The sequence below is a fragment of the Canis lupus genome, chromosome 18 (genome assembly GCF_003254725.2).
Source record: "Canis lupus dingo isolate Sandy chromosome 18, ASM325472v2, whole genome shotgun sequence".
Classification (NCBI taxonomy): Eukaryota; Metazoa; Chordata; class Mammalia; order Carnivora; family Canidae; genus Canis; species Canis lupus.
The window spans coordinates 10,057,164-10,075,000 of record NC_064260.1 but is presented as its reverse complement, the minus strand read 5'-3'; the positions used below and the strand labels follow the sequence as shown (position 1 = coordinate 10,075,000).

General features: G+C 37.1%; 1 protein-coding gene across 4 annotated transcripts in view; it reads left to right on the top strand.

Moving 5' to 3' along the window:
* RALA (RAS like proto-oncogene A) overlaps nucleotides 1-17,837 on the top strand; it is a 73,270-nt gene that overhangs the window by 12,967 nt on the left and 42,466 nt on the right. The window contains exon 2 of one of the 4 annotated variants that reach the window (XM_049096427.1): nucleotides 7,880-7,941. The exons of the other annotated variants lie outside the window; for them this stretch is intronic. The gene's annotated coding sequence lies outside the window, so the exon portion shown is untranslated. The remainder of the gene's footprint in view (nucleotides 1-7,879; nucleotides 7,942-17,837) is intronic. 4 annotated transcript variants of the gene reach the window in all.

The window sequence follows — 17,837 nt, the reverse complement described above, 5'->3', positions numbered from 1 at the left end:
ACCTGTTTCACTCTCCAGTGGAGGTGGGAAACAACTAACATTAACAGTGGTAACTTGGGGAAAAAAAAAAAAAAAACAGTGGTAACTTGTAACTTGGTAATCATGTCTGATTTTTCTGTACTTGTCTTGTTCTTTCATGTAGTTTTCTTTAGCTCTCTGAGTGGGGTTATATCCAACTGTCTTGGAGTTCCTACATTCCTACAGATTGCTGAAATCAATTTTTTATAATTAGTTTCCTTCCTCTCCTCTTTCATTTACTTGGATTCTCAAGCTCTGTCAGTGTCCATATGTTGTATGATTCATCTTCAAAGTGATTTTTTTTTTTTTTAAGTAAAGATAGTTCCCAATTCCTTTTCATGACATTGGGTGTATGATGTGTATGGGGAGGGTGACGATGCTGTTGATGTAGTTATGATTTTCCTGCTCTAAAAAGGAAATAATTTTTATCACTTAAAATGTTTCTTATCTAAAGTCTTTGATAGATATAACTGCTATATAAATACTGTCATGAAATTAAACAAATAACTCTGGATACTATTTGGCTCTTGTGTTGCTTCCATACTTTTCCAGTACTCTTTAAGATTTGTTTTCAGTATGAAAGTTGAATGCAGAAATAAGAACTTATGGTTTGGGGGCTGTCTGTATAAAATGTATCATCTATAAATACAGTGAGAAGAATGGGCCTTGAAAGATTTTCTAATGTATTCTTCCATTGTTTGCAAAAATCTCCTCAAAACTACCCAACCACTTGCCATTGCTTAAACACTTGCAGTGATCTTGTGGAAATCTGGGTCATTTTTGGATGTTTTCATTTAAAGATTCATTCCTGTTTTGTACTGAAGTGTATTATCCTGTGACTTCTCTTTGTGCCTGGTTTGTTCTCTGAAGAAGAACTTATTACACAAACCTATTTTGAGCCCTTGTTAAACAGTACATCTGTTGACAGAATCGAGAACAGTCATTTTACAGATACCTTTCTTCAAGTAATTGAAGATGGCAGTGATACAACTCCTTTGCCAGCTTCCCCATCGCCTGCCTGCTCAGGCCAAACATCCCTCATTTCTTTAGTTAGTTCCTGACTATCTTGATCACAGGCTTCCAAAAATAAGACAGTAACAGACACTTATTTTGAGGTCAAATTTTACAACTTAAAATCTGAAATACATCGAAAGAGGAAGGATGAAACTAGAATCTGTAGATTCCTTCTGTGGCCAGGCCCTGACCCTAAGCAATTTCAGATTTATTATTTCCATGTAATTATCCAGATTCACTTAGATGAGGTAGATGAGGAAACTTAAAGGCAGTAAGAATCAGGAAGTAAAGCTTAAAAATAAAGAAATAGAAAAAACAGCATAGCTTTGAACATCCAAAGTAGAAATGTGAGGTCCTGGCACTAAAGGCTGTTAACATCTGATGTTCAGGAGAATAATTAGGCCATCTTTCAGAACTCTTACTTTATATCTAATTACAATAAGCCTGGTAGTTTGCGTCCAAACAATTTGTAGGAGTGAAGGGATGCTGCTGAAGGCAAGCACCGCAGGCAGTAGTGATCAGTGAGGGACAACTGTGAAAGGAAGGCAAGAGGCAGAAAGACTTAATAACATGACCATATGAGAATTCAGAGTTCCGCATTCCAGGGCAATTCATAATAGCTCCTAAGGGCAGGAGAATAGTTGCTAGTTATGATTCTAGGTTATCAAGGAATTTAAAAAAAAAAAAACTGTTCAGTTAAGTTGAAGAATTTGTAAGACATACAATTCTGAATTCAAAATCTTTATTGAATACACTTTAAAAATTAAAATACTATCCTACCTGGATACTACTTCTGATGGCTAAATTGCTTGTTTCTCATCCATTATCCCCTTTACTAAAGTCTCTTGATTATTTTCTTTTTTTTTTATTTTTTTATTTTTTTTATTTTTTATTTTTCTTGATTATTTTCTTAATGTGTTTATGTTAAGCATTTAGTAAAATAAGGCACTCAGTAAATAGTAGCTGTTCATCTGTTGATGATTGATTGCAAGAGGTAATCTGTACAGTTAGAATTTGTCATTTCCTATAACTTTAGCTGAATAAGCAAGGTTCTTCCATCTTGGATGTGTTACGGTTCATTACAATTTGTCTTCCTTTTGTGGGTTAGCACATTCTGGTCCACTTCCCCTGCTTGTTAGACTAAGCAAAAACAGTTCAAATTTTCATATAAAAATGTATGTGAGTACTTTTAAAATTACCTAGTTAAGAGTTGCATTCTTTTGGATTAGGAAATAAGAGTATAATGTTGTATTACTCCAAAAATACTTTAGGTTTTATCCTCCTTCTCCTTTTCTTCCAAACCCCAGCTGTTTTGGTTGCTGTTTTGATGTAAGTAGTCAGCTGCCCTTTATTCTTATAAGTTTCAACTATCTCTAATTTTACTACATCTTTAAATCTTTGATGCACATATTGACAATTTATTCTTCAAAGAAAGATTAAAATGTATAGTGCCAAAATATTGTGGGATTTTTGGCTTTTGGTTGGTTAAAACCTAGCAATCTTATCAGAACATTGCTACCTTTGAGAAGTATAAAATCATAAACTTATCTCTGCTTTCAGTGAAATTTTAGTAACTTCATATTAAGAACAGTTTGTCATGCAGTATAGAATGTATTTCATTACGTGACAGATGCGTGAAAAATGTGGGGAAACCAACCTCTGTTTATAAATTACTTTGTGCTATTTCTTTATGTTGATAGATTAAGAAGTATGATACATCCAGACTTTTCAGTAACTTTCCTAAAAGTGTGATGTGCTCTTTGGCATCTTGTACTGAGACTGTGGGGCACCTGGGTGTCTCAGTCGCTTGAGTGTCTGCCTTCAGCTCAGGTCACGATCCCAGGGTCCTGGGATCCAGTCCTGCTTTGGGCTCTCTGTTCAGTGGGGAGCCGGCTTCTCCTTCCCCCTCTGCTCCTCCCCCCAGCTCATGCTCTCTCTGTCAAATAAATAAATAAATTTTTTTTTTTTTTAAGTACTGAGACTGTAATTGTAACATCATTTGGATTCAGAACTCAGGACTCATTTTTTTGGCTTACTGTCAGTATAAAATATTTTCACGTAAAGTGAAAGTTTGGGCCAAGGATAAACAGCAGCAGATTTCCTTTTTGTAGTTTATTTTTGCTAGATTAGTCAATAAACCTGTTTTAGGTCTGTGTCACAATGTGGAAGGTGGGGCAGGAGGGTTTAGAAGGAAGCATTCCCTTCTTTTTCTGTGAGAGAGAGCTTATGAGAGTGGGGGAGGGTGGAGGAGGTGGGGAGAGAATCTTTTTTTTTTTTTTTTTAATTTTTATTTATTTATGATAGTCACAGAGAGAGAGAGAGAGGCAGAGACACAGGCAGAGGGAGAAGCAGGCTCCATGCACCGGGAGCCCGACGTGGGATTCGATCCCGGGTCTCCAGGATCACGCCCTGGGCCAAAGGCAGGCGCCAAACCGCTGCGCCACCCAGGGATGGTGGGGAGAGAATCTTAAGCACACTTGGGGCCCAGAGCAGAGCCCTCCATGGGGCTGGATCTCACGATCCTGAGATCCTGACCTGAGCTGAACTCAAGAGTCACACATTTAATTGATTGAGGCACCCAGGTGCCCCAGGAAGCATTTCCTATTAAGGCAATCATATGAAAGTAATTTTGAGATAAAAGTGGTTAGTAATATGTGTCTTCTTCATTCCAAAACTTGGACAGGTTGGCAATAATGTTTCATAAATGAAAGAAGAAAGGGAAGATTGATAGTAGTTGAGGGTTTTTTTCCCTTTAGAAAATTATAATTTGTTTATTCTTTAACATTTGAAGCTGGTAGACATCCATTTATTGTCCGTAGAATGAAATGTTTTGAAGAGAAGTATAGAAGATTTGAGGAGAGACCGTATGGTGTGGTGACATGAGCGTAGGTTTCATTTAATAAAGTACTTGTTGAAGAAGCACCTGTTGTATGCAGGTACTGTGCTGGACGCATAAAAGGACAGGCACTCAACCTAGGCTTAGGAACAAGGGGTTTTCTGAAGTGACCACCAGGAGGATGAATAGGAATTTGGTAAAAGAAATCAGGATTGGGTTGAATTGGCCATTGGGGATTCAGGACCAGGGAATCAGATCCATGCCATGGATTTTGAGAGAATGTGGCGTATTCCTGAGGGCTAAGGAGGAGCATGTGAAAAGGCCCTGGGGAAACGGAACGGTTGCAGACAGATCACAAGGCCCTTCATCTCAGGCCCCTGGGGAGCCAGCAAATAAATTTAGGAGCATTATGATCAGGTTTGTGTTTTGATCATTCTCTATACCAGTGCTTCTGAAATTATCTTTGGTGAAGAACTATTTTTAAAATTTTCAATATGTATCAGACTGAGAAGATTTTAAAATACAATACAGATGAATTACTTAAAAAAGAAATTTTAAGAACAAAAGCCCATATCAAAAGTTAGAACAGACATAAAATTATTTCTAAGTTTCACTATAAGTTTCCAAAGATATACTCTCAGATTTGTTCTTTCCTGGTCATTAACTAGTTAAGTTCTGGCTACCTCTGCTACAGAGGAGTTACCTCCTTTTGATCATATACTCCATCTCTATAGAATTCTAGAAACTCCCATGTGTATATTTATTTTTAAATCACACACATATACTGCTGTGTGGTTATACAATATACATTATAAATCTTAAAATAGAAAGTAATGGGAGGTTATATAAGCTATTTTAAATTTAAAAATTAAAAAAATGAAAAAATTTTAATAGTATAAAATTTTTTCGGTGATACTAAAACATTGCTTAGTGAAAGCACTGTGGTCAAATGTGCTTTATTAAAACTTTACAAGTCTTGGTTCATTCATAGAATAAATAAATAGTATATTATATCATCATGTTGCATACTGTTTCTCCAAATAGAAATTTTACCTCAATAAAGGTGGAAAAAGATAAGTAAAAAAACAAGTATTATTTAGGTGCCGAGGGACACAGTAGACCATAATATATACCAAAAAAAAAAAAAAAAAAAAAAAGTCTCTGCTTATATTATCTTCATTCTAGTGAAAATCAACACTTTGTGAAATGGTGATTCAAAGGCTTGGTTTTAGGTGCAGTCTGTTTTATGTTTGTTTTCATGCATGTCCCATTTGAGATAGATGCCTCTTTAAGATGTAGATCAAAATTAGGAGAATGATGTTGATTGTATCGGCTTAATGATAGTCCTCAGTTTTTAATTTTATCTAACAATTAAAGGACAGATTTTTAGTGAAATTTGTCTTGCTGATTTCCGTGTTCTCTGATGTCAGTTCTTGGAAACTCATCAGAATGAGTTTCCTTTTTGGTGTGTATTTTTGGTGTGTAAATGTTTTCAAAATCCAGTGAAACTACAGTTTTAAACAGGTTAGAAATTTTCAAGCTGGTGGTCAGGTGAGATTATCTTTTAAAGTGGGTACATTTACGTTCATAACAGTAAAAGCTTGCTGAACTCCTGATGTATCCGTTCACTGATACCATGTTGTCTTAATTACTTTAGCTTTATGAGAAGTCTTCATCGTCAGTAGAGTAGGAATCAGTAAAGGTTTTCTCAAGGGGTCTAAATGTCAGCTCTAGGCTTTGCAGGCCATATGGTCTCTGTTAAAACCACTCATCTCAGCTGTTGTAATAAAAAGCAGCCATAGTACATAAACAGATGGGAGTGGCTAAGTCCCAATAAAACTTTATTTACAAAAAGAAGCATTTCGCCATAAACCTAAAACTGCCCTAGAAAATAAAGTCTATTAAAAAGAAAGGTGACTATCATAAGTAAATTTAAAAATAAAAAAAAATAAAAAGAAAGATGGACAGAAGAAACAGCATCACTTCTATGTTGTTCCTATGGAAGATGCATAATCTGAATCTTATCATCAGACAAAACTCAATTAAGAGACATGCTATAAAATAATTGGTTAGTAATCTTCAAAATTGTTGAATTTATGAAAGTCAAAGTGTGAGGAATTGTTCCCAACTGAAAGAGGGCAAAGAGATGCAACAACTAAATGGAACACATGATTCTAAGCCAGTGCGGAATCTTGGATAGGGTCTGAGGATTCTATGATAGGACTGTGTTAATGTTCATATCCCAATGGTGATGACCCTATTATGACCCTATTATGGTTTGTAGGGGATTGTTCTTGTTGGAGATAAACTCAGAACTATTCAGGTGAGACAAAGCATCATATCAGCAACTTACTCTTCTCTCTCTCCCTCTCTCTCTCTTTCTTTTGAAAGAGAGAGAGAAAACAGGGGAGGGGCAGAGGGAGAAGGAGAAGGAGAGAGAGAGAGAGAGAGAGAATCTTAAGCAGGCTCCATGTCCCGTAATGCAAGGCTTAGCCTCACAACCCTGAGATCCTGACCTGAACTGAAATCAGGAGTCAGAGACTTAACTGACTGAGCCGCTCCTGTTTTGTGGGTTGCCTTTTTACTCTGTTGATAGCATCTTTTGATGCACAAAATCTTTCATTTTATTTTATTTTATTTTATTTTATTTTATTTTATTTTATTTTATTTTTTATTTTTTGCACAAAATCTTCTAATTTTCATGAAGTCCATTTTGTCTATTTCTTTTGTTACCTGTGCCTTTGCCATTGTAGCCAAGAACCCATTGCCAAATTCAATATCGTGAAGCTTTGGCCCTGTTTTCTTCCAAGAGTTTTATTGTTTTAGGTCTTATATTTAGGTCCTTGATCTTGTAATTACTTTTTAAAGTAATTGAAATATAATGTTGTAAGTTAGGACCACATTTTCAGCAATTTTGCTAAGTTCACTTGTTAATATTGATAATTTGATTCTTTCGGAATGTTGCCTATAAATAATCTCAATTTTGCTTTTTCCTAGGACAAAGCAAATCTTCTGCCTTTTATTTCTGTTCTTGCTTTATTGCACTGACTAGAATTTCCAGGACCTTACTGACTGGCAGTGATGATAGTAAGCAGTCTTGTCTTATCCTTCGTCTTATGGGGCATACATTTGCGATTTAACCTGTAAAGTTTTTGTAAATATTATTTATCAGTATAAAGAGGTTTCTTTCTGTTTCTAGTTTGCTAAAAGGCTTTTCTTATGAATGAATGTTGAATTTTGTCAGATACATATTTTTGCATCTGTTGAGATAATCATATGATTTTGTTCCCTTTTGTGAATTACACATCAATTTGTGAATGTGACACTTGTATTCCTCAAATAAATCCAGTTGGCTCATGATGTACTTTTTTTTTTTTTTTTTTTGATGTATCGTTGGTTTTGGTCTGCTAATAATTTTGAATGTTTTTATATCTGTGTTTATGAGAGATTGGCCTGTAATTGTCTTTCTTTTCCTTCTCAGGTTTTCATATCAAGATTATGTAGGTATTACAAAATAAATGGGGATATGGTTCTTCTTCTCTTCTATATTTTAAGGGTCTTCTTTTTATAAAACGAACCATATAAATGGCATAAAATTTTGTGCATTTCCAGTTTCAGTTTTGTTTCACACTAGCTGTGAATTATGCAGAGAATAAAGTTCAGATGTGGTCCTATGTCTGCTTATCCTAGAATCCTCCTCTTATTCGTCCTACTAGTTCCATCAGTAACATATTTACATAGTTTTCCATGTAACACGTTGTTTTTATGAAAGAAGTAATTTAATTTCAGAGGTTTCTTCTCTGGTACCTCTTGCTTTTTTAGCAAATAAAAAGCAGCTCTTGTGTGTTATGTTATTCTAGAATCCAGAAAATATTTTAGCTGACACATTAGAAACTTTTGCACTTTAGTCTAACCTGTCCAAGAATATTGTTCATGTTAACCCTAAAACCTATATGATTTCCAGCAGTATTTGCATTTTAATTTTGCCTTTTGTTATTTGTGTTATTTTAGATGTTTTTACTGTGGCAGGAAGAACAAGTATTAGTAGAATATCATGTGGATTTTGCTATTAGGTAAGAAGCCTTAACGGATGCTTGTGAATCTTTATCATTAAGTTCAGAGTAATTATATGAAGTCTTGATTCAGCATTGCATTACTGTAAAGATGACTAAAAAACATGGAGATTTTCTTCTTGTTCTAGACACTTAGTTTTTAAATACCTTCATAATTCTAATTGTTTCATACGACCATTCCATAATCCTTTTATCCAAAAATGAATATGTTTTAGGATTTGGAATTCTTAGAATTTAAGAAAGATAATTTTATACATATATTAAATATTTCATACTTTCATAATTTGGTGTAGTACCCACTAATCAAATAATATTTCTACAGCAAAATGTATGACTGTTCACACTAAATAAATCAATAGTACAAATAGTCTCTTGTTCAGTTTAGGTTTGGCCTCACATCAGTTTGCACCATACTTACCTGGAAAAAGTTTCATTATTCAGACCTTTTTGTATTGTGATACTACAGCTCACTGTTGGGTTAACAGTGAGGAACAGCAGTGAGGGTTATTGTATATGAGTTAGAGTCCGCTGATGTCGGCATTCCCCTTCCTCTCAGACCCTAATAGGGCATGCCACTGCCCAGAATAACACTGTGAATCGCACTCTCCCTTACAGTTAACTGTGGCCACGTGACTAATTTCTGGCCAATGAGCTCAAGCAGAAATGATTTGTGAAACTCCAGGAAGGGCTCTTAAAGTTGAGAAGGTTACACACCTTGGGTGCCTGGGTGGCTCAGTCAGTGAAGCTTCTGCCTTTGGATCCTGGGGTCCTGGGATGGAGCCTCGCATCTGGCTCCCTGCTCAGCGGGGAGCCTGCTTCTTCCTCTCCCTCTGCTGCTCCCCCTGCTCGTGCTCTCTCTCTGTCAAATAAATAAAATCTTTAACAAGTAAAAAAAAAAGAGAGAAGGTTGCACACTTAAACTTACTTGTAATGACTAGGAATCCTCTGTGGGGATAGTGGCCCCCTAAAAAAACGGAAGCATGCCGACTGCTAAATCATTTGGGAGCCACATTGTCAGCCGTGGATTGCCTATCTCTGTATACTTATATCATCATGGAAATTAATTTCTATTTTTAACTGTTATTTTGGGTTTTCTGCCATTAGCAGCCAGACATAAACCTAACACAGAATTAGATACATAAATCCATATTACCATTTCCGTCTTTGATTTCAGTTTGGCATTTGGCCTACTCTCAGATCTGATTTACTGTCCTTGTTTTCTTGCATGAAACTGATGAAGAGCTTATATTAGAAGTAAAAATGAATTGACCCTCTGCCATTGTCTTGTTGCTCACCTGCGCTTGCATGAATCTTTTCAATTCATGGTGTCTATTCGGGAAGCTTTATTAAATTATCTATCTGGCAAAAATGTTTTAGGTAAAAGATAATATTTTTTGTCTCTACCTACCTGGGTCATGTAAACTAAAATACACCCTCATATCCTGACAGTTAGTGAATAGCTATGAGAGAGCACTGCTCTCCACCTCTCTGGTTGCTCACTCTTCCCATAGGTCCGACTGCTCAAACTCCAGATGTACCTTCTCCATTTGACAGAGGCCCAGTGAGGATGCCAGTGTCAGGCAGTATGTTGGCTATTAGTAAAGCTTAATTTCTTCCTCATTTTTTAAAGGTTAGAAACACATGTAAATACGAGTTCTAATATTTTCCCATATTCTGGTGGCTCATTTTATATGCATGCTAGGGTGCACATAAGCCTACTCTCAAGGTCAGTGTTCTAGAGAATGCGCTGGAAGGGGTCAGGCTACCAGACTGGGATGATATGACTCTTAGAACAGCCCAGGTTGATAGGATAATGTCCTAAATAGGATCAGGGGGATTAAGAAAAGCAGCTGGATTTGAAATACTGAGGAAGTAGAATGTGTAGGGCTTGAGTGGTTAATTACACATGGAAAGTTAAGGAGAGGCATCAAGAATAACTAGTTTCTGGTATGAGTCCTTGAGCCTGAATGAACGAGGATGGCATTCATTGAAATGGGGCAGATAGAAGGAAAAACAACATCATTTGAGTTTCAGTTGTCTGTGAATACCCAAATAAATATGAGTAACATATTGGAAACAGATGGGCTTTGTTCACATCCCCACTCAGTTTGTTAATGTCAAAGATTCATAATCTCTTACACAGTCTTTTGAGTCTTGTTTTTTGCACTTATGTGATCCCTGCCTTATAAGGTCATTTGATAAATACTGCAAAGTACTAGAACACTGCAGGTATTCATCCACAAAATTTAGCTTCCTTTCCTTTAAAAATAAGTAGAAAAAATATAAGTAGGAATATGTATTAGTTTGCATTAAGAAATATAACTGAGTGTCCCTGTTTGCTTATGAGCAGATTCTTTTTAATAGGAAATCTACATAGCCTCTACCTTATGGGGCTTATTCTGGGAATTCTAGAACTACCCTTCAACCCATGACTCTAGCTATGAAGGTAATTTTTGTAAATATAGTAGAGGTAGAGTCCAGCTAGTTGTCTTTCTGATAAAAATATTTCATTGGTTTCTGTTGCTATCTCAGATATGTTGTGCCCCTGTAATTAAAACTTTTGGTGTGTGATACATTGGGAATAGTGTAGGTTTGGAATTTCATAAACCTGTATTTGAATAAATGGTTTAGCCATTATTAGCTGTGTGACCTTGGACATGTTACATAACTTTGGGGGCTCATTTACATGATCTGTTACAAAAATCTAAACAAAGAAAATTCCTGAGGTGCCTAGGTGGCTCAGTGGGTTAAGCATCCAACTTCGGCTCAGGTCATGATATCAGGGTCCTGGGATCAAGCCCCATGTCGGGCTCCCTGCTCAGCATGGAGTCTACTTGTCCCTCCCCCTACTCCTGCTATCTCTGTCTCTCAAATAAATAAATAAAATCTTTAAAAATAATAAATAAACCAAGAAGATCTACTTTCCTGTTACTATGGTATCTAACATAAAGCTTTGGACATTTAAAGCCCTTAAATAAGTGTGTGTTTCACCTTCGAGTCACCAGCTTATCAGCTGCGCTGATGTTTTTCCTCTACAGCATGACATTTTTTCCAGGAAGTCAGCCTTACACTTCCCTATCAACACACCTTTATAGAGGCTGTGGTCAGATGCCTGTGGGTGTGGAGAGTATCTGTCCCTGTATACATGGTCTTCAGAAAAAAACTAAAGACTTTAGAGGCTAGTGTGTGGCGGAACCTAGAACCACAGACTCATATTCTAGTCTTTTTTGTGCCGTAAGTTACCAGGGACTTTGATTATGTTTAAAAAACACTATGAAAGTAGGAAATGAAAAAAAAGTTAACATACCCAATTTGTTTTACCAGTAAGTTTACCATCAACTTAGAAAGTATTTTTTTTATCTCTTTTCACGGTTAACTCACTCATTCAATAAATACTACTTAAGGATCTACTCCTGTGTGTTATGCACTATATAAAATAATGGAGGTGTGACACGATAAACAAAGAAAAATTCCCTGCCCCCATGAATCTCATATTCTACGCAGAGGAGGCCTCAGTGATGTGAGGGAGTAAGCCACGTGTTTATCTCCTAGTTAGAAGGGATGGCAGGATAACTTAGGACCTTACATTTCATTGTAAGACTGTGTTATTCAGAGTAACATGGAAATTCTTCTCAGGAGTAGATCTATTTTGAGGGTAGAGCTTACAGAATTGCCAGCAGATCAGATGTGGGCTGTGAAAAAGGAGGCAAAAATGACTCAAGGGTTTTGGCCCGAGCAACACAAAGAATGGGGTTGCCGTTAACTAAGATAAGGGGAGAACAGAGAGGGAGGCAGGTTGAGGTAGGTGATACTAGGAGTTTAGTTTTGGACATTTGGGAGTTTGGAACACAACCAGTTGAAGATATTGAGTAGGCAGCTGAATGTAAGTCTGGCTTCAGGGGAGTGATAAAATCTGGGGTTATAAATTTGAATGTTGGGATTCAAACAGCGGTTGAGCGCCTGGGTGGCTCAGCGGTTGAGCGCCTGCCTTTAGCTCAGGACATGATCCTGGGGTCCTGGGATCGAGTCTCACATCGGGCTCCCTGCGTGGAGCCTGCTTCTCCCTCTGCCTGTGTCTCTGCCTCTCTCACTGTGTGTATCTCATGAATAAATAAATATTAAAAAATAAATAAATAAATTTGGGTGTCATCTCATACAGAAGTATACTGAGTGTGGTTATGAAGGAATGACTAGAGACAGAAAACAGAGGTTCAAGTTGAACCATGAGATCCACCACACTTTGAACAAAGGAGATCGAAAGGGAGCAGCCATAGAAATTTAAGGAAAAACAAGTGATTATGGTATCCTGGAAATCAAAGTGTTTTAAGAAAAAGGGAGTAATCATCTGGGCCAGCTGCTGCTAAGTGAAGTATATAGTGAAGGTTGAGAATTAACAGTCAGGCTTAGCAACATGAAGATCATTGATGATCTTAACAAAAGCCTGGTAAGAGTAGGCGAGTGGAGGAAAATTAGGGAGTTGGAGAAATGGAATCAGGATTGAGAGTGTTTATTTTTTGTGTTTTTTTGTTTTAATTTTGTTTTTTAAGAAAGAAATACGTGATTACATTCAGTAGAGACAGACAAATATACTGGTTTTCTGGGCCTCCTGGAGCAATATCTGGAGTCAGCTTAAGGGCATGGGATCTACTGCACTAGTTTGGAGCATTGGTCTTACTAGTTGTCATTTATAGCAGGTTGGCAAGCCACAGCTCTGGAGCTAAAATCAGCCTGTTATTGAAATAAAGTTTTATTGGAATGCAGCTATGCCAGTTTATTTAGATATCATCTGTGGCTGCTTTCAAGCTGTAGTGATAGAATTGCAAAGTTGCTACAGAGAAGCCTAAGATACTTACCGTCTGGCTCTTTGCAGGAGTTTGCTTAGATTTACGGTAACTGAAAGAAGAGATGAAATATGAGTGGGAGAGGGGAATTAGAAGGTAGATCTAAGTAACTGAACATTTTGTAAGAGGTATTCAAATGTCTTTTCTGGTTTGGGTCAGATGAGAAGGAAATCAGAACTCTGCATTTAGAGCAAAATGAGTTACAGCCTAGGTGCTTTTTTTTAAGGTGGGTTCTTAGAAGGACCACAGTCTCCAGGGGTGTAAGCTAACCATCTAGGCAGCAACTGCTATGTTACAAATGACCCCAATTTCAGTGGCTTTAAACAACCAATATGTATTATCTTCCAGTTTCTGTGGGTCAGGAGTCAGAAGCAGCTTAGGGGTATGGTTCAGACCCAGTCTCTCCCAAAGCTGCAGTCAAGGTGTCAGCCAGAACTGCCATCACCTGAGACTTGGCTAGGTCTAGAGGTCTGGCTTCCTCTCACACTCGCATGGTTGCTGGCAGGAGGCTTCCACGCCTGGCTAGGGACTCACAACGTGGTCCCCCCACTGCACCCCACCAAGAGACAGATGAGAGAGAGTGCCCAGGACAGAAGCCTTAATCTTTTAACATAGTTCTGGAAGTGACATGCCTTCACCTCTGCTGTATTGTAATGATCGTACAGCTCAACCCTGACACCTTAATTGGAAGATAGGACCAAAGGGTGTGAGTACCAGGAGGTGGGGATGGTCAGGGGCTAACTTGGAGGCTGACTACACAGACTCAGCTTGAATGTCTAGAGAACTATGTCATGTGCCTCCAGCTTTGCCAGGTGTGACCAGTGTTTTCATTACTGCCCACAGCAGCTATTAGTGACAGTTTGATTATATTAAAGCCCAGCCACAAACACGGTTTAAATATTTTTTCTGTTTTCCTAAGCTTTTCTCTTTTCTGGTTATAGAAGAAACATTCATGATAGAAAACTGGAATTCAGATAAGTAAAAAGCTCTGGAAATTAAACACTTTTCATGTGCCTCTGTTTAGATTACTCCTACTGAGATTTTACTTTGCTATCTGCTGTTTTTCCTATTTGTACTAATACGTAATCTGTTTTCATACTTCACATTATTTGTGAGCTGCTTTCACATATTTTGTGAATATTTTTCAACGACCTTCAGTACTCAGTGTCATTTTTAATGATTGTTTCGTAATCCCATTTTATGGCTATCCATAATTTAATTCTTCATTTTTTTTACTATTATGAACAATGTTACAGTAAATATTTCTTTTATACAACCCTGATTATGATATCCTTTTTTTCAAGTATCAGTTCATACTAATAATTCACATACAAATTCAACAAAAGCAAAAACTGTAGGTATAAACTTTGTTATATATAAATTAGTTTTTAAATAGGATCATGATGAGGTTTCTGTGTTGAGGGTCCAGAGATGTTATTAGGTTCTCAGAAGTGGCTGGGATATTCACGTCCTCTGTCAGTTTGTAGAAATAGGTCAGTGACTATAAACTTATCCTACATAAACTTACCTTACAGACTTATCTTACCATAACTATAAACTTATCTTACATAAACCTTGAGTTGTATATAAAAGCATGGTACATCTAATGCCCCCCAAACTCCTAAATCTTATATATGTAAGGTAAGCACCAAAAAAATGTTTGCAGAGATTTGCCACTTGCTATAGTGATTTTAGTAAATGACTTCAGTATCAGCAGATTGAATTGCTTTGTAGTCAGATGTTATATAACATTGACATGTTTATATTAATTTATTAAGAAAATTGCATGAAGTATCTGCTGAACTTAGAATTATCTCTGACTATTCCGTTTCATTTTTTTCTGAGGCTTTTTTTTTTGGAACACTAATCTTGAACAAACTAACTTAGCTTCTGAGACCAGTGTTTAATTTGCCCATAATGCATAATACATTGTAATTCCAAGTAATACAACGTCATCTTATCAGATGTGGGAGTAGGCTGTCTGTCTCCTTTGCTGGCTCTCCTTTCTCTGCCCCTCCCCTCAATCAACAGTTCTTAACCTGGAGTTCCTTTTCTTGTTGGGGAAATGTCTCAGGATTTTACCAATACTGATGACCTGTTCTCCAATCATTTTCTAGAGTTTAATTTCTTTTTCAAAAGTGTACATATGTATTAGTTATTTGCTAGATACTGTGCTAGGTGCTAGGATTTCAGAATTGAAAACAAAAAGCTCTTTGCTGTTTAAAAGCCCCCAGTAATTAATGTGGTGAGAAGCACTGATAGAGGTTTTGTCCAGAATGCTCTGGAACCAGCAAGGATTTACCCACTCAGGCCCAGAAAGCAGTCAGAATGCTTGACATGCTTCACAGAAGAGGTTCTGTTTAAACAGCTTTCTTTTCTTTTCTTTTTTTTCTTTCTTTTCTTTTCTTTTCTTTCTTCTTTTTTTTTCTAAGATTTTATTTATTTATTCATGAGAGAGAGAGAGAGAGAGAGAGAGAGAGAGAGGCGGATACACAGGCAAAGGGAGAAAGAAGCAGGCTCCATGCAGGGAGCTTGACGCATGACTCGATCCCGGGTCTCCAGGCTCAGGCCCTGGGCTGAAGGCGGCGCTAAACCGCTGAGCCACCCAGGCTGCCCTAAACAGCTTTCTTTACCCACATTTCACATCACCCTGTTAGGCCAAAGTGTTGTCATTGAAAATGTTTTGATCAAGTTGTATGGATCAGGAGCTTTTTTTCACCCTTAATTTAATATGGTATCAAATATGCATTAAATTAGTCACCTTAGAAATAACTAAAAAGTATATTTATAGAGTAAGAAGCAATTTAAGTTTAATTATCTGAATCTCTACCACCCTCTTTCCTACTCTGAATCCTTTTTTCGGAGTTTATAGACAGTTCGTTCATTTTTTTACCATAATAAGTAATCAGAAAGAACTTTCCAGTGAGCCAAAATTTGCCTTTATCTTTTCTTCAATATTTTTAGTTTTAAATTCTAAACATTTTCTCCCAGTCTGTTGCTTATCCTTTCATTTTCATTTTTTTTTAGATATTATTTTTAAGAGATCTCTACACCCAAATGAGGCTCAAGCTTACAGCCTCAAGATCAAGAGACACACGCTCTACCACCTGAGCTAGCCAGGCACCCCTCATTTTCTTTTTGAAAGGGAAAAAAAATGTTTAAAGTATGAACTCAATCCATTTGATACCTCTCAAAAGATGCAATACTTTTCTTCATTTATCAGTAAAAGAAGTTAGAAATCAGCTTTAAGAAAACTCAGCAAATGGTGAACAAATCTCCTTGGAAGTCACAGTCACATACAGAGAAGAGAGGAGGGACAGATCGGATACCACCTGCCTTTATGAGATTCATCAAATACTGGGCCTACTCAAGGGTGGACAGAAAAGTCAGCTCTCAAAAAGGAATATGTGAGGCGTTTACTACACACCTTCCTAAGAGCACTTGGGCAGGAGTGGGGTGGGGAAGACAGGTTTTCTAAACTAGATCTAGGAAATGGAATCAGTCATCTTCTACACCTTAAGGGCTGTCCGCTGGTTAATAACTTTGTTTTTTTTTTAAAGATCAAAGAAAAACCAAACACCCCCAAAATGGAAGAGAAACAAATACCACCAAGATATCCCTGGTTATTCCCCAGAGCAGAATCAAAAAGCAGCTTCAGCAATCCAAAGTAGTCTGTTAACAGTCATCACAAGTATGACTTGCCTTTTAAACAATGACAAAAAAAAAAATTTTTTTTTTTTTTTTTTTTTTTTTTTTTTTTTTTGGAAACAACAGATCAAAAACTAGTACTGATCACTTTTCTGGCAATACAGAACTACTCAGAATTAATTAGTATCGGAGGCAAAGGGGCCAAACCGATGGGCCTAGTCTCACACAAGTGCATGTGGCAAGGTTCAGGGTATTATTAGTTGTGATTGGAAAGACAGATTTTAATTTTTCATCTTTAGTCTGATTTAAAAATGGCTTTAGTAGGATGTTACACCAGCTGTGCGGCAAGGGCTCTGGAGATAAGTTCATAGTGGCACACACCAGGAGCTCCTCTGGTTCTGGCTGTGGGGCAGCCAGTCTTGCATGGTCAAACACATTCTTTGGGCCTTTCTGTATGAGTTCAAAGCACTCCACATACTTGATAGCCCTCAAGCAGTCTCTGGAGTGATAGGCTTCTCTTTGTACTTAAAGCTTCTCAGTAGTAGAGAGGTCATCTCTGAGATCAGTTTGGGTCCCAACAGGCAAGACAGGAGTCTTTGCACAGTGGTGAATTATCTCAGGCACTCAACTTTTCTTTCACATTTTGAATGAGGACAGAGAAAACAGTGAAAAACATAAAGTCCAAGAGTATGTGGCTCTCCACCAGTCATAACCATGACTACATAATTGTCAAAAACAGTTGGTACATATTCAGATGGAAATATGCCATGTAGGCTATCAGGAGATACGTCTTTCCAGCGACACCATCGCCCACAGCAATGCACTTGTTTATTTGTCTACAGTACTGAGACAGTTTTGTATCTATTTTGAAAATTTCAGATTTTGTGTTGACCTCTGCTTCTCCACTGGGACCTTTCTATAGAATCTTTCACTTTCTTCTTCCACCTGCATCATTTTTTTAAAGTAACCTCCACACTGAGTATGGAGCTTGCTTAAAAAAGTCATGACCCCAAGATCAAGAGTCTCGTGCTCTACCAACTCAGCCAGCCAAGCCCCCCTCCTTTTATTTTCTTAACTGTCTTTTATGTTTTGAAGGCAGAAAATACTTCTTAAAATTTTTTTAATTTGAGTATAGCTGATGCACAACAGTATATTAGTTTCAGCTGTACAGCATAGTGATTCAACAAGTCTGTGTGATGCTTTGTTCACCACAAATGTAGCTACCACTTGTCATCATTATGGAATGAATAAATCACAGGAATAAAAGGCACACCATAGGAATATAGTGGATAACGGTGTAATCATTTACTTAACTGTCTTTTAAGAGTGGAAGTTTCTAATTTTGTTGCCCAATTTATCAGTTTGTTCTTTTGTGGATTTTGCTTTTGGTATTCTAAGAAATCATTA